Below are 223 nucleotides of genomic sequence, written 5' to 3' on the forward strand. Positions count from 1 at the left end.
CAGCCTCCACGTGGGTGGCCCGGCCCCCGCCCAGCGCGGCCCCCACTGCCCCCAGCCCAGCCACGCCTGGGGTAGGCAACCCTAGGGTGACCTGTGCACCACACACACACACACACACCCCGGCCCAAAATCAGCCCACACCCCACTCACACTCCGCCCAGCTTTATTTGAGGTAAAGCACTTTGGTGTGGGGCAGCGCACAAGGGCTCAGCACCACACAGCA

The sequence above is a fragment of the Egretta garzetta genome, unplaced genomic scaffold (assembly GCF_000687185.1).
Source record: "Egretta garzetta isolate BGI_Z169 unplaced genomic scaffold, ASM68718v1 scaffold215, whole genome shotgun sequence".
In the NCBI taxonomy this organism is placed as follows: Eukaryota; Metazoa; Chordata; class Aves; order Pelecaniformes; family Ardeidae; genus Egretta; species Egretta garzetta.